Source organism: Leptonychotes weddellii, chromosome 5, assembly GCF_054177405.1.
Source record: "Leptonychotes weddellii isolate Sample4059 chromosome 5, ASM5417740v2, whole genome shotgun sequence".
Classification (NCBI taxonomy): domain Eukaryota; kingdom Metazoa; phylum Chordata; class Mammalia; order Carnivora; family Phocidae; genus Leptonychotes; species Leptonychotes weddellii.
In genome coordinates, this window is record NC_138373.1 from 75,108,529 (window position 1) to 75,124,239 (window position 15,711).

The following is a 15,711-nucleotide window of genomic DNA, read 5'->3' on the forward strand; positions in this document are numbered from 1 at the left end:
GCGGGGCTTGATCCCAGGAACCTGGGATCATGACCTGAGCCGAAGGCAGACGCTTAACGACTGAGCCACCCAGGCGCCCCGGCAGCAAACATTTTTAAGCAATGACTGACTCGATCATGAAAATAAAAGCCACTCTGTTCCTAGTATGAAGGGACTTAGAGCTTCCACAACTTCCGGAAAGGCTGGGGGGTTGGGGGGGGCGGTGAGAGAGAAAATCCAAGAAGCTCCACTAAAGATAACAAATCCAGCCAGTGGTTCTTGAGAACCCTCCCAAAGCCACTAGAGTTACAGAATCTCTAGGAGACTCAACCATTCTGGGCTACAGCCGCGTTTGGGAAGACTTAAAGCTTATGCAATTTAGACGCCTCTCTTTAAGAAAAAAATAATGAATACAAAATTACTAATGCCACTCTCATAGTCTTGAAAGGGCCCATGCAAGAAAGAAGCCCCTTAAGTCTAAACTCCCTTAGCTTCCATGTGTCCACATGTGTCCACCCCATACCAGCTATCTTAATCAGCAACATAGATGCTAGAGTTCCTCAAGAAGTTTATCTGTAAGCAGCTTTGAACCTCCATCTGTCCATGCATCTTCCTGTAACTAACTGGAAAACAATGACATCCTTCTCTTCTGCCTTCTAAATCTTTTTTTTTTTTTTTTTAGATTTTATTTATTTATTTGACAGAGAGATAGAGAGAGAGCACAAGTAAGCAGAGAGGCAGGCAGATGGAGAGGGAGAAGCAGACTCTCCACCGAGCAGGGAGCCTGATGTGGGACTCGATCCCAGGACCCTGGGATCATGACCTGGGCCGAAGGCAGCCGCTTAACCGACTGAGCCACCCAGGCGCCCCCTCTAAATCTTGAACTAAATCTTGAACCAGTCTCATTGACAGATTCCAACCTGGAACCATACAGGGAAGGAAATTCTGGGAAATATAGTGCTGCCTTTGAGGAGGCTAAGGATGATGCTGAGTTGCCAGAGACTATGCAGCATATCACCCTAGGGAGGAAAATAACAATTGACTAAAGGAGATTAAGGGGAATTTAAGCCATTCAAGAAACTAGAGCTTCAAAGTATGTAAGCATTGGTATATTAGCATATCTGAGACTGAAAAACAGTGCTCTTCTAAACCTGATTGATGCTAAAACAACGGACAGGGGGAAAAATGGTCTGTTTGGAATAAAAAAGTAGAGGAATAAGCAAAAGATTTGTCATGGTCTCCAACAACGTTCTTCTCCTTCAGGGGAGGAGATAGCCTGACTATAAGTCTCTGTTTGGCATTCACTAATAATGCATTCAACACATTTATTGGCCATTCACATTAGGTGCTAAGGATATCATGCAAATGAAGACCAGAATGTTCCCTGTATTAAAGGAGCTATTGGTCCAGACCAGCACTGCATAACTGAAATATAACTTGAGCCCCAAATAGGAGACATATATGTAATTTTAAAATTTCTGCCAGCCACAATAAACAAGTAAAAAGAAACAGATTAAACTGATTTTAATACATTTTCCTTAACCTGATATGTCCAAAATAAATGTATTATCATTTCAACATTTAACCAATATAAAGTTATTATCTATTTTACATTATTTTTTTTCTTTTGATACTGTTTTTAAACTCTGTTGTGTATTTTAAACTTACAGCACCTCTCATTGGACTTGCCACATTTAAAGTGCTCAGTGTGGTTAGCGGCTACCAGATCGAGTTGTACAAATCTTCTAGACAAGGAGAAGTTTAATTTTTTTAAGCTTTTTTTTTTTTTATTTTTTTAGTAATCTCTACACCCAACGTGGGGCTCAAACTCACAACCCTGAGCTCAAGAGTCACATGCTCTTTCAACTAAGCCAGCGAGGTGCTCCTAGACAAGAAGTTTAACCTGAATAATTCTCCACAAGCCCATTGTGAAAAATTCCTGGCCTTGAAATCTAAACCACACATCCGTCTGTGGTAACCCATTAAGATAAGTTTACCTGTCCGGCTCACTTGAGCTTCCCTATGACATATAATACCCAAAGAAATCACATGAGTCATAATTCCATGATTCTGAATAGTTGTATGACAATGTCACTGATAAATTCTACAGCATGTAAATGAAGTTAATTTACAATATCCATTCCTTGCCAACACTGCTTGTGCAGATATACAACTCTTTAAACATATATCGTCATACCAAGGTGAGGATGTAGTCTAGGCTGTCTTCCTTTTCATTAAGAGAACTAAGGGTAGGGTAGGGGATTGACTGTGACTTAACCCTCTCCTATGCAAGACTGGATTTAGGATTTGGAAAACACTGCACCTCTAGATCTGAGACCGCTGAGAGAGGAGAAGCAATTACTGAGAAATTTAAAAAGCAGGTTTAAAAAAACCTGATTGTTTCCTTTTTTTTTATTTTATAGAAAAGTTACAGCTTCTCAAAGACTTTGTTGTGTTTGCTTTGCTTCTATTTTTTTTTCTAAACTATTCTTTCATTGTTAAGTTTTTTTTTAATGTTGCTCTAAAGATTAGCAAATTGGTATACTTTTGGTTGAAGAACTTAAAAGGTTGTCTGATAGGTAAATAAGAACTGGAAAGACGTACTAGAAATTATCCATTTCAACCCCACTCATTTTACAAATGAGAATCAGAGATTAATCAGCTTTCTCAAACTAACTCATCTAATTAGTGGAAAAGCTAAAATCAAAACCTGAATCTCCTTATACTCAATCAAGTGCTCTTTCTTCTATACAATTCTAGTTGAAAAAATCCCCATTGCTCTGACATTGAGTCTAGTGGTGTTTCAACTCTCCTCTTTGATTAAGCATATAAGAATTGGAATCTGGTTGGGGTGCCTGGGTGGCTCAGTTGGTTAAGCGTCTGCCTTCCGCTCAGGTCATGATCCCAGGACCCTGGGATGGAGCCCCACATCAGGCTCCCTGCTAGGCGGGAAGCCTGCTTCTCCCTCTCCCACTCCCCCTGCTTGTGTTCCCTCTCTCACTGTGTCTCTCTCTGTCAAATAAATAAATAAAATCTTTAAAAAAAAAAAGAATTGGAATCTGGTAAAATGTAAGAAACATGCATAGAAATCTGTAAACACTCTGAACTCACCTCAGAAATAGAATCAACTGATGGGGCACCTGGCTGGCTCAGTCAGTAAAGCATACAATTCTGGATCTCCCCATTGTAAGTACATGCCCCATGATGGGTGTGGAGCTTACCTTAAAAAGGAAAAAAAAAAAAAAAAAAAAAGAATCAACTGTGCAAGGCCCTCTGGCCACTAGACAATGTTCATCTTCCCAATGAGGACCCCTGGAGAGGAAACCAAACATCTGTGTGCAATTTTAGTTTATAGCATTTGGAACTAACTCTCTAAAACAATGCATAAAATATATTCTCTTCTTCCTGAAAAAGCTTTCTTCTGTCTCTTTCTACACAGATTACTTTTCCTTTTTTTTTCCTGTTCCAATCCACTTTCTCTATTCCTTTTCATCTTCTTCAGTACTTCCCTTTATATCTTTACTTTTTCAAAAATTAAATCTAATTGGATATCTAACCCAAACTCTTGTCTGGGAGATCTAATGCCTTACGGGGTTTTCTTTTTTCTCTTTCTTTTTCTCTTTCTTTCTTGGATCTGATAATTCTGGGAGATAAATCCTCAACCAGCAAGAGAAAAAAGGGAAAGCATCCAATAGATCTCTTCGTCAATGTTTGCACTTCAAAATTCTTTCTCCTCTCCTCTTTAATATGAACTCTTCCTCTTGGTCAGACTTGATTAGCGTCTCTAACTGCTTCCTGTAGTGATCTATTTTGGTTTTGGAGATACCTGTTTAATTTGATTGTGATACTCCCCCAACATGGGAACTTCGGAGTAGAAACTGAAAATGAGAAAATTTGTAAGGGTAAGGAAAAAACTAGCTCCTAATAAAACCGCAAGAGACAAAGATTAGTATTAATTAAGCACCATCAGACATTTGACTTCCATAAGTGCACAATGTTGAAGAAAAAAATTACTATGAAGTAGCAATATTTGCTAGTGTAATATGAGTGTGTACTTATTTTGATACTATGAAGTAAACATAGACAAAGAGAGTAATATTGACCTCTTTCAAGTGTTTAGATCTCCAGGAATCTTACTGCACTCTGAACAAACTATTTTTAGTCCTCTTTTTTTTTTTTTTCAAGTAATCTCTACACCCAATGTGGAGCTCAAACGCTCAACCCCAAGATCAAGAGTTACATGCTCTACCTAAACTGAGCCAGCCAGGTGCCCCATCTAGTCCTCTTTTTATTCTGCCTTTACCTGAATTCTTTGCACCTGTCACTATTGGTCTAAATATAGGATGCTGGGGAATTTGAATTTGAACTATAACAAGGAGTCGAGTGATGGAGTGAAGTGTGCATCACCCTCCAGAGCAGACTTCTGCTCCTGTCAAATCCTGGTAATAGAATATCAATTATGCACATCCCACTGGGTCTTTCCCAGTAAGTCAAGACTCTATCCCACCACCAACTTCCTGCCCACAAAGATTGTCTTTGGAACCTTCCCAAATAGAGATAACTGACAGTCATTTTGTCACGATTGAGTTTGAACAAAAATAAGTATTATGATAGGATACCTGTGTCCTAACTAGATTGTATTTTACTACACTTTACAGTTACATACAAGCTTGTTGCAAGTTTCCAGAAACACATCCACCTAATGTTGTTTTGTTTTGAGACATGAAATATATTTTCAAACATTGTTTTAGTAAAATAATCTTTCCTTTCGTTGTATTCCTGGTTAGGCAACTTACAGTGATTTTCAACATCTTGACTCTCAAGCCAGTTTTTTCTTCTCCTTGACTTATTATGCCATTTAACTTGAAAAGGAGTAATTCCTAAAAGAGTAGTTTCGTTGGTAAAGATGGAGCAATTTTAGTCTTTGGTCTCAGCGGCAGAAATGAGAGGACGAAGGGGACTTCATCATTTGGAAAGCATCACAATAAGACGCCCTCATTGTGTCACCACTGTGACTCTAAGGCCTGTCATCTTCAAAAGTCAACTGTGGCAAACGCGGCTATCCTGCCAAGAGGAAGAGAGAGGATAACTGGAGTGCTAAAGCTAAAATACCACTGGACCGGTGGAATGAGGCACCTAAAAATCATGTACTGCAGATTCAGACCTGAATTCCAGGAAGGAACAACACCTAAACCCAAGAGGGCAGCTGTTGCAGCATCCAGTTCATCTTAAGGATTTCAAGGATTAGTCACACGATAAATGTCCTGGTTTAAGGGGCGCCTGGGTGGCTCAGTCGTTAAGCGTCTGCCTTCAGCTCAGGTCATGATCCCAGGGTCCTGGGATCCAGCCCCCATTGGGCTCCCCGCTCAGCGGTGAGTCTGGTTCTCCCTCTCCCTCTGTGATCTCTCTCGCTCTCTCTCAAATAAATAAGTAAAATCTTTAAAATAAATAAATAAAAATCAATTTTAAAAAGGTTGCAGCAATTTTAGAAGTTTTTGAAAAATTGTTTTGAAGATTTCATTTATTTATTTTGTGAGAGAGAGAGCACACACGCAAGAGCGGGGGGAGGGGGTAGAGGGAGAGGAAGAGGGAATATCTTAAGCAGACTCCCCACTGAGTGGGAGCCCCAGGCAAGGCTCGATCTCACACCCTGAGATCCTGACCTGAGCCAAAATCAAGTCAGTTGCTTAACTGACTGAGCCACCCAGGCATCCTGCAATTTTAGAGTTTTTGAAGATGAAGTTTTGGGGCGCCTGGGTGGCTCAGTTGGTTAAACGTCTGCCTTTGGCTCAGGTCATGGTCCCAGGGTCCTGGGATCGAGCCCCACGTCTGGCTCCCTGCTCCGTGGGAAGCCTGCTTCTCCCTCTCCCACTGCCCCTGCTTCTCCCTCTCCCACTGCCCCTGCTTGTGTTCCCTCTCTCACTGTGTCTCTCTCTGTCAAATAGATAAATAAATAATCTTTAATTAAAAAGTTAAAATAATAAAGATGAAGTTTTAAAGCAGAAGTTTTTGAATTTAAAGTTATACCACACTAGGAGTCCTCACAGTGAGAGTTTATATAGAAAACGAAAAAAACTCAGACTTATGAAATATCAACAGGAAAAACTTAAATTCAGGCAGGCTAATTTTTAAAACCAAGATTGCAAGAATTAAGTGGAGTGATTTCGTTTGTTTTCTGAGCAGGTTGCTTTGTTTTGGTGGTGGTTGGGGATGATGGTCTGTGTGTGTGTGCGTGTGTGTGCGTGTATTCTAATTACTATTATTCTGCTATTGTGAAAAAAAAAAATGCCACTAAGCTAAAAACCTGTCTTCGAGATGATTGTCAATGTGAAGAAGTTATGTTATCGTAAAGACATATATTATGCTGTTTAGCTATGGCTACTCCTATTCTGTATCTTAATTTTAGGAGTTTCTATTCAGATTCAAGGTTCATAATCTAGAACTATAATGAAATTAAATGTTGTTCTAAAGTTAAAGTATGGAACCTGACTTCTAAAGGAACCCACTATCAGGGCACAAAATAGAAAAATGGCACTTTATTTGATTTTTACTAATGTATAAAAATGCAAGCCAGGGGCGCCTGGGTGGCTCAGTTGGTTGGGCAACTGCCTTCGGCTCGGGTCATGATCCTGGAGTCCTGGAATCGAGTCCCGCATCGGACTCCCTGCTCAGCGGGGAGTCTGCTTCTCCCTCTGACCCTCCCCCCTCTCATGCTCTCTCTATCTCATTCTCTGTCTCAAATAAATAAATAAAATCTTTAAAAAAATAAAAAATTAAAAAATTAAAAAATGCGAGCCAGCTATTTTGTTATCTCTAACAAGAGTCAACCAAAAGAACACAAGTGAAATTGTACCAAGAAGGAACTCAGTTTAATAGCATCTAACCCTGAGATGGTGAGAAATTCATCACATGACAAAATGACTTTGAGGTTTCCTTTGGGAGGGTTCCAAAGACAATCTTTGTCGCAGGAGGTTGCTTGGTGGTTGGATAGAGTCTTGACTTACTGTGAAAGGCCCATAGGGTTGTGGGTTTTTTGTGTTTTTTTTAACAACTGATAATTTATTAAAAAGGTTGATTTAAGCACCTGCAATGGTGACTTCAACCTCAACTCCTGGCTCAATACTGATGGAAGTAATCTGTTTAACAATCTCAGAAGGACTGTGCGAATCAATGAGTCACTTGTGGATCCTCATCTGAAAACGATCCCAAGTTTTAGAACCTTCACCACAAGGAGTTTTTCTTGTAGTGATTCTCAGAGTGTTGGTAGGCATCCGAACTGGTCCTTTCACTTGGAGATTCTTTTCCTTTGCACCTCTGATCAAGTCAGCACATACCTTTTCCAAAGATTTTACGTTGCAGCTGGTGAGAGTAATTCTAATTCCGTGAATCGCCACCTCCAGTTCCACGGGTGTCTTCCCGGTGTCTTTAAAAGTCATGGCTGCGGAGCGCCTTCCTGACTGCCCGTTCCCCCGTGAGAGCGAACAGCGGTGAGTCAGGAGCAGGAGCAGGGCGTCCAAACCTCTGCTGTAGCTGCGACCGTGTCTTCCTCAAAGATTCACAGGGTTGTGTTTAATTCGTATTTTATTACCCGGATTTGACAGGAGCAGGAGTCTGTTCTGGAGGGTGATGCACACTTCATTCCATCACCCGACTCTTCATCATAGCTCAGGAAATAAGATTCATTATGACTGCTCAACAGGTATAACTGGGCACACCTTAACCTTAGTTTCTGATCTCAATGTATTCTGGTCCCTTAAGATTACTTGGCACTTTCTTGGCCTCTATTATGGCTGAAACTCTTAAGCAAGCTGTACATACCTTCAGAAATAGGCTACAGTGTTGTTTGAAATACAAGTCTGTCAAGAAAATGCTGAATTGGGATTATTGATGCCTATTCCTCCAGATGGGGACCAAACTCATATTGAGAGTAAGTTGTTTTTTGTTTTGTTTTGTTTTGTTTTAAGATATTATTTGTTTATTTGAGAGAGAGAGAGTGAGAGAAAGCAGGAGGAGAGGGAGAAGCAGACTCCCCATGGAGCAGGGAGCCCGACATGGGGTTCCATCCCAGGACCCTGAGATCATGACCTGAGCCAAAGGCAGAGCTTAACCGACCGAGCCACCAAGGTGACCCTCCTTTTGCCATTCTTATAATTTCATTTGTTCTTACCTCTAGTCCAGTTCATTTTTGAATCCATCAAACTCTCAGATCTTTCATTTGTTATCTATCAATATAGATAGGGTGGCACAATTACTTGAAAACTAATAAAAGGCATCATTTATTTGCTATCTATCATGGTCTAAGAACTAAACAGGGGCCTCATATTTATCATTTCTAATCCTTGCACCAGCTCTGCAAGGTTGGTATTGTTATCCTAATTTTGCAGATGAAGAAATCAGAACTTAGAGTGGTCATAGAGCCAGTGGATCATAGAACAGAGATTCAAACTCAGGTCTTTCAAGGTCTAAAGCCAGAACCATCTCCTCAACTCGGCAGCGATGTTCCCTCTAGCTCTTACCCGTGTAGATTATGTCAGGCTACTAGGTCCAGAAAGTAATCTAACATTCATCCAGAGAGGCAAGTTTGTTTGAAAATGGTACATGAAGCCTCACTATATGGTTGCTTTTATCATCCCACATCCCTGCATTTCTATCACACTCAGAGGCTCAGACACATGGACGCAAAATGAGGAGGGGGAAAGAATATATGAGGAGTGAACTCAGTGACTAGGCTATGGCTGCTTTTCTGTCTTTTTATATACTGATTTCCTTTTTTTACATATCTTTTCCTGGGTTCTGTCTTACATGCTAGGCTTAATCTCAATTTCCCCTTTGGCTATAGTACCCCACCAAAATTTAAATTTCCAGTATGATTTATATAAGTCAAGCTGTATGTTACTAATGTTGCAATAGAAGAATCAGAATTCTGACTAACTGGGTTTTTTTCTGGGGTATTCTTATTCCTTGTTTCAAGAAGAAAGCTAAGATTTTGGTAGTTAGTAGTTTGTAAGACTGACAACAGAAGCTGACTCAAGAAGCCCTCTCTTTATATTATGAAAACCAAAATCCACTAAAGATAATATGTGAAGGTGTTTTGAGTGGAAAGGGAAAAGAGCTAGTGTCCTTGTAAAAAGATATGCAAAAACAGGAGCCAAGGCAAGAAGATTCTCAAGCCTGGGAAGGGGACAATAGTGTACTGTGGGTAACTGGAACTGGGATCTGCTCCCTCTAGCACCCCCTGGAAGGACTTTGTAGTGCAGAGGCTGTCTGCATGGTGGGCACATTTGGGTAGCATCATGTTCTTCTGTGTTCTCAACTCTGGTAAAAACTCCCATGAATGCTGTAACTCAGCCACAGGGGTTGGACATTCTTGCAAGCTTGGATAATGTCCATCTCAGCAGCAACCATGAATATAATGTAGACTAGTTTGCTTTATGTAGTAAAGGTCTTAGGTGGGATGGACAGGGGAGGGAAGGGAAAGCAGATTAATGTATGAACTTCTGTATGAATTCCACTAATGACTAAATTTCTTACAACTTTGATGGGATAGGTTCTTCAAATCAGATTACTTATAGTTTTGTTTGTCCCTTAGATCCATTCTCCACCTTTCTTTTCCCCGTTCTGTGCCGCAGGGGGCTAACCTTTCTGGGCAGCTTCTGTAGACATCTTTGCCCCTGGATTCCAGTTGTGTCCAGCCATTGGGAGGCACTGGCAGGAGATCAGAGGAAGAGGAATGAATTGGGGTATTTTTTTCCAAGGATCCCTCCTTGTGGGTTAACTGGGTCCCTTTACTGAAGGCAGCAGATCCCATCTGGTGGCCCTGCCTTATTTTTTTTTAAAGATTTTATTTATTTATTTATTTGAGAGAGAGAGAGAGAGCATGAGCAGAGTGGGGAGGGTCGGAGGGAGAGGGAGAAAGAGACTCCCTGCTGAGCAGGGATCCTGAAGCTGGACCTGATCCCAGGACTCTGGGATCATGACCTGAGCAGAAGGCAGACAATTAACAACTGAGCCACCCAGGTACCCTGGTGGCCCTTTTATAGTTACTCTTTCTGGGTTGGGTTCTGGTAACCATTTCTTCACCTTGCCCCCTCAGACCTGGGGAAGGAAAGTTTAGAAACTGCCCCATTCTTGTTAGCCTGGGGTGAGGGCAAGAGGGAAGTGAGGGAGTACTATATTATTGCCAGTTGATTTCCCTTAATCCTATCTATAACTTTCAAGTAGTTTCTTTGTTAAATCCTCCTCAATTAATTACCTTTGATCATGCCATCTTTTTCCTACCAGGACTCTCAATATTACATAATGTGACTTTCCCCCCAACACGCCTAAATATGTGGACGACTCCTAATCCTTATATGTTGCTGCACTGCCTCCCTCACCTCCACCTGCCCCTGGAATTAATTTGTGCGGTCCATATCAGAGCTATGGTAGATTATAACTTCTAGCACTAAAGTCAAATTATTTTGAGATTTTTTTCTAATTTTTTTTTTTTAAGATTTCATTTATTTATTTGAGAGAGAGAATGAGATAGAGAGAGAGCATGAGAGGGGGGAGGGTCAGAGGGAGAAGCAGACTCCCTGCTGTGCAGGGAGCCTGATGCGGGACTCGATCCCGGGACTTCAGGATCATGACCTGAGCCCAAGACAGTCGCTTAACCAACTGAGCCACCCAGGCGCCCAAATTATTTTGAGATTTTAGCAGTGAAATTCCCACCTCCTGGGAAATGCCTCAGTCCCAGGCAAATCAGATGATTATCAACCTATTTATTACTCTGGTGTATACTTGTGTGTGCAATTTCAGAAGTCCCTGGTGATTTGCGTCTAGTGGACTATAATGAGACAGAGTTTGAAAATTACTACACAATTCTACATATAACATTGTCCAGAAGGAGATAAAAGAAATTAGGATAAATGCCACTCTGCTGAACAGTTGTTTCAAGAATACTCTTTGGTGGGTCATGAATATAAGACTTTCATTTCAGACGAAAATTTTAAAAATTAAACCACTTTTTTTTTAAGATTTTATTTATTTATTTGACAGAGAGAGACACAGCGAGAGAGGGAACACAATCAGGGGCAGTGGGAGAGGGAGAAGCAGGGTCCCCACTGAGCAGGGAGCCTGATGCGGGGCTCGATCCCAGGACCCTGGGATCATGACCTGAGCCGAAGGCAGACGCTTAACGAACTGAGCCACCCAAGTGCCCCAAAAATTAAACCACTTCTTGGGGATGGAGGAGCAGTATTGTCAGAATCTTGGTACAAGGTTAAAATTATTCTCCAAACCTGGACCTGCCATATGAGGCATGGTTTAACATGTTGGAGCTGATGATAGAGCTAAGAAAAGGCCATTTAGCTTGTGATGGAAATGATTTCCAGAAAATGAGAGTGTTTTTAGGAGATACAATCTCCTTCCCAAGAGAAAAGACAGTTTTACCCTCGATAAAGCTAATTTTGAGATGGCAGGAGCTGAGAAAAAGAACATGATCTATGAAATGTCTAAGGAGGTCAATCTGAGGAGGCCACTAGTGCTCTCAATTAAATATGTCAGTAGCTATGGTTGAAGATGCTTGAGAGTTGGTTCCAAGGGCTTAAATCCAGAGAATATAGCAAGCAAACCTCCTAAGTATTGCCAGAAAGTTAGGGAAAGCTGACTGTATTTATAGGAAGTTTATAGACTTTGTTATAAAGGAACCTGCCCTCAAAGCCTGAGGAAAAGTGGAGCTGACCTACTTAGCACAAGTGTGGCCAGGAGAAAAGAGCATCTCTCCTTGTGCAAAACTTAACCTGACTGAACTCCATCACCTTCCAAACTTCTCCCAAATAGAGAGGCTGGTGAAATAGGAGGAAGAAGAAAAAGCTGTTTCCTTCCACAGCAGGGAGGTGGAGTTTAGGAAAACTTGTCCTTTTCAGTTGATTGGCCCAAACCAGGCAAGAATAGATGGGAGATAAAAATGGCAAGTAAAGTCTCTGAATGCCAGTCACTTTTCAGAGTTTTAGATAGGAAGGGGTGGTTACCTTTCCTTTCTCCAGTTCTCCCTGAGAACACGCTTCTGTGATGAGTGAAACCTGGTGCTCCCACCAAATTTTCATCAGCTTTAAGCTGCCATCAGTATGGTGGGCCCGTGGCACCCACTGAGAGCCTGTGACTGGAGAACGGTGGACCCCACAGTGAGACTAGCATTGACCTGCATGCTAGTGTTAAGAATGGAGATCTGAAGCCATATTTCCTGAGTTTTAATCTTACAAGCTGTGCAACCTTGGGAAAGTTTATTTCTCCTCACTTAAGTTTCCTTATCTGTAAAATGGGGATAATAATAGTACTACTTTTATAAACTTGTGATGATTTAATGAGATAATGTATATAAAATTCTTAGAATAATACCTGTTACATGGAAAGTATTCCATAAGTGTCTATCTTCCTTCTCATCATCAGAAGAAGTACATTTATAAGATAACTGTTTACAGTTTAGGGTGTATGCTCAGTCTTTTTTTTTAATTGTGTTTTGAGGAAGATGAGCATTCCATGATTAACTATACAATGAGTGCTTGTGAAGGAAAGGCTAAGGTGTGTTTTGAAGTTCCCAAGGGAGCACCATCAGGTCACTGTCATCTCAGTAGAGGTCACATGCAATTGACACTTCTTTTGCTTGACTCATAGCCCCTTAACTCAACCTTCTTATGATCTACTTTATGTGCCCATGAATCAAATAGCATTAGCTTTACACAGTCTTCTCAGAAAATGGGTTATTAGTTATTACCAGATAATTTCTCTCCACTGGACAACTTTCTGTGCTGTATTTGGGGAAGAATTTTGGGAAATAATAAATACACTGGAATTTGCAAGTGGGGGGAGGTACAACCTCAACATGGATGAATGTGAGCAGGAGATTCTGACTAAAAGGGTGAGAGGTAAAGGAAGGAGATGGTGCCTCTAAGGATGAGGAGGTTTGGCTGAAGATTTGATTTGAGTGAGCAACTCACCTTTTTTCCTACCAATGGACCCTGTATTTCTGTCCTAATCCCCTGTCAATTTTTTTAAAAATTTTTTAAAGATTTTATTTCTTTATTTGACAGAGAGAGAGACAGTGAGAGAGGGAGCAAAGCAGGGGGATGGGAGAGGGAGAAGCAGGCTTCCTGCTGAGGAGAGACCCCAATGCGGAACTCAATCCCGGGACCCTGGTATCGTGACCTGAGCCGAAGGCAGACGTCTAACGACTGAGCCACCCAGGCGCCCCATCCCCTGTTAAATTATTTAAGCAAGGAGACCATTAGACTGAAGTGGCTTTAATGCCTTAGTAATCTTTGTAAGCAAACCAAAATCTAAGCTTGTAATGCCTCAAGTTTAAGAAATTAAAACCTAAGGACAACCAATCACCAACAGCCAACTAGGCTTTCCCAAATAATGCAACTGCTAAACCTATAGCCAATCAATTTCCTGGCTTTGCTTCCTGTCTTCTCTATAAAAGTCTTTACCCTAGTTCCTGTTGGTGGAGTGCTCCTAATCATTTCCGGTTTGGCCAATTTGAGTCAATTTTTGTTCAAATTAACTCTTAACATTGTTAATACGCCTCTGTTAATCTTTTTACAATTCTGGTGTCAGTGGTGGGATTCCCTTCCCCCCCACTCACCCCCACACCCTTGAGAACAATGAGCAATAAGCAGGCATAGGTACACACAGAGTTCATTGTGCTCATTGTTTTCTTGCTGCATCTGGGGGTCACAAGTTAGTCCCTCTAAGATATATGAGCTCTACAGCTTTTGCATTATGAGCTCCCAAACTTTATTTGAGAATTCCTTTTATTGGACTGGGTCCAACTTAAACCAGATTGGGTCTGACCTAAATCAGACTGGTCCAGTGTGAGACCTTAGGTAAATAAAATTTTCTTTTAAGGAAAAAAAAGAGAGAGAGAGAGAAAAGGGTGCTTCCAAGTCCAAAGAGTCTAGGACCCCAGCTAATTATAAGTATAAAAATTATGAACCCAGAACTTATGTTTGTCTGGACAAGTGGGTTAACCTTATGAAAGCTAGTCTTGAATTACAATGGAAGTGGGAGACTTTTAACCTAGATAAGTTTATCCATTTATAAGGTGCCCTAGAGAAAAAGAAGTCTCAGCCAAGAACTCAGAAGGGTAGAGGAAAAATTATTTTTCCTCCCCTACAGTTTCTGATGATCCAGATGGGACCTGCTGGGACACCCCACTCCTTCTGGAACCTGCAGATGGGATCCTGGGAAAACTAACAGAAGCTGGCAAAGGGCAAGAGTTCTTACCAAAGTCAGCTTTCTGGATCTCTGTCTGTAGTGCCTGGTCAAGAGAGGAAGGTAAATCTCACTGATCTCTTCCTTTCCAAATTCAGATTCTTGTGAATTGTTTTTTCAGTGCTCATTAGTTATCAATCCTTTCCCTACCAGGGACAGCTACTTTTTTCTTGTTTGCTTCATTTTCTGTCCTGAGAAGTTGTCTTGGCTTTCTTTCTGTTGGGGCATGCATGTTGCCAGCCCTTGCGCGTGCAGTCAGCTTAACAGTCAGGTTTGAGGCCACAAGAATATGGCGGGATAGAAATGTAGGTTTCAGACACCTGGGTGGCTCAGTCAGTTAAGCAGCTGCCTTCAGCTCAGCTCATGACCCCAGGCTCCTGGGATTGAGTCCTGCATCAGGCTCCTGCTCAGTGGGGAGCCTGCTTCTTCCTCTGCCTGCTGCTCCCCCTGCTTGTGCACTTGAGCTCTCTCGAAAGAAAGAAAGAAAAAAAGAAAGAAAGAAAGAAAGAAAATACTTTGCAGTAATGTCCTACTGACTGTTGTCAGCTCTTAGGAAAATTGTCCAAGTCTTCCTTTCTTTTGGTTACCTTTGTGAATGGTTCTGCATCTTGAGAGGGCTGTCATTTGCACCCTCTTTGGGGATGCCTCTTATGTCTGTGACTAAGCCATAAAAGGCTTATTGATTTTGGTTTTGGATCATTTTAATATATATCTTTGGTTTAAAAGAAAAAAAATTTTTTTAAGGAGTGTAATACAGCCAGCAATATTTCTGTTTGTCCTGGCTAAAACTTGATAATAATATGTTTGAAAGGATTTTTTTAATGAGCTCTATTGTCAGAAATCGTTCGACTTGGAAGCTGATATTCAGAGCCTGACAGGAACTCTTTTTAAGTCCTCCTCTCCTCAGCTCACATGGGACAATGTATTCGGAAGGAAAGAAAACATCCTGAAACCATTGTGGAAGGATTTACTAAAACATTCCCAAGACATGCAGCTCTAAATCTTTTTTTTTTTTTTTTTTTTAATTTATTTATTTGACAGAGAGATAGCACAAGTAGGCAGAGCGGCAGGCAGAGAGAAAGGGAGAAGCAGGCTCTCTGCTGAGCAGGGAGCCCGATGCGGGGCTCGATCCCAGGACTCTGGGATCATGACCTGAGCCGAAGGCAGCCGCTTAACCGACTGAGCCACCCAGGCGCCCCGCAGCTCTAAATCTTTTGATTTCCATCCTTGTTGGAAATCTTCTCCCTGATAGAAAGAAACAATTTGGATGGGTGGGTCAGGCCCTCGATATCTTTCAGGTTGCAACCCAATTCTCTGAGGAATTAAAAAAAAAAACAACAAACTGTGCTTGTTTTATAATAATAGAAATGTAACATTAGAAGCAATTCAAAGACTACCAATCCTTTTTAACAGTCCTCAAACCTTCCCTATTCATCTCAAAAGGCTTACAGATATTGTAAAAGATCCAGATTATTGGAA

The 15,711-nt window shown here is 41.2% G+C and overlaps 2 pseudogenes; one reads left to right on the forward strand and one right to left on the reverse strand.

The window, feature by feature from the left end:
- Positions 1–3,863: 3,863 nt before the first annotated feature.
- On the forward strand, positions 3,864–5,227 carry LOC102749441 (large ribosomal subunit protein eL37-like; annotated as a pseudogene).
- Positions 5,228–7,042: 1,815 nt separating this feature from the next.
- Positions 7,043–7,458, reverse strand: LOC102749733 (small ribosomal subunit protein uS10 pseudogene; annotated as a pseudogene).
- Positions 7,459–15,711: the final 8,253 nt, after the last annotated feature.